This window comes from Elephantulus edwardii, unplaced genomic scaffold (genome assembly GCF_000299155.1).
Source record: "Elephantulus edwardii isolate Elephantulus edwardi_28Jun2011 unplaced genomic scaffold, EleEdw1.0 scaffold00081, whole genome shotgun sequence".
NCBI classification, from domain to species: Eukaryota; Metazoa; Chordata; class Mammalia; order Macroscelidea; family Macroscelididae; genus Elephantulus; species Elephantulus edwardii.
The window spans coordinates 805206-806586 of record NW_006399831.1 but is presented as its reverse complement, the minus strand read 5'-3'; positions in this window follow the sequence as shown (position 1 = coordinate 806586).

Here is a 1381-nt window from a genome sequence, read left to right as displayed (position 1 = left end):
GATAGGGATAAATAATATATACTGCATTGAAACAGATGAGGGAGAAAACTGTTTAAGATGGATATGTGATTAGGTATTTTTGTCAGGACATGAGTCCAGAGCAAAGGCGGTATGTATAGCGGAGTGGACCTCGGGGGAGGGATTGTAAAATAATGAAAGAATTTTTCTTTTAATTTTCCAAGAGGGTAGTGTACTAGGGGGGATGGTTGGGAGGGAAGAAAAGTACAACAATGAATGAATGAAATTAATAATAAATAAAAAAATAGTAGTATATACTACATCTTTTCCATAAAAAAATTTTTCCAGTCACAGCTACTAATTTATTTAAACTTTCTTACTTCTATTTTTCTTACTTCATCTTCTAAATAAAGAGTTTTCTTATATGTTAGCTTCAGTGTTATACCTTTCACTTTTCTTACTTTAGTGGAATTAACAGATAATATAATCTCAAAACTATTGCTGCATTCAAGTTAAGCTGAAAAGGAGAAATATTTAAACTTGGAAGTTTTCTCTGCCCTACACTTAGCCTGTAGCTTCAGGGCTGGTGAAAAATTCTTTATTAAAAATTAAAACAAAGAAACAACAACAAACTGAAAAAACACTTTCCTGAGCTTAGCTTTTTAAATAAAAATCAAAAGTCGATAAAAACATTTTTAAGCTTCTGCTTTGAGCATTAGCACTTTTTGGTCATGCACTTAGGGTGAATACTACTAGTATTCACTAGGTTGGGAATACTACTAAGCATTCTACTATGTATAGGAAGTGCCTTCTATATCAAATAATTATCAGGAATAAAACATGGTTGAGAAACTCTATGTAGATACCTATCACAATGGCTTGACAAAGATAGTCTTGTCCACAGTAAAAACTATTATCTAATTGAAAGTTGAATTGGACTTCCTTTTTAAGAATTTTTTATATTGGCAATTGGTATGACTAAAGCACCAGTAAGAGGTAGTTACCTCCTATGACAGGATGTGATATAATGTAATCACTTCCATGATGTAGTTACTGTCAGCTGAGAGTAAATGAAGTTTCTTGAGGCTGTGCCGGGCATTCAGTATATATGGTAATTTTCTGGAAAGCTCTCTACTTTTGAATTATATATTTTATGGAACAAAACAGTCATCATTAGTTAGTTTTAAGCAATTATCTGACCTGTCAAACTTAGGCTTACCAGTCCCCATTTGGACTTGCTAGTCTCTATAACTATTTGGGCCAATTCCTTGAAATAAATCTCTCTATATATTTCTCTCTGAGTGTATATTAATACAATCCACTGATTCCCTAGTTTTTATTTTCTTTGAAGGACATGGCAAAAAACAAGGCTCCAGGAATATATGGTATACCAATTGACATATTTCAGTTAACAGATGCTGCC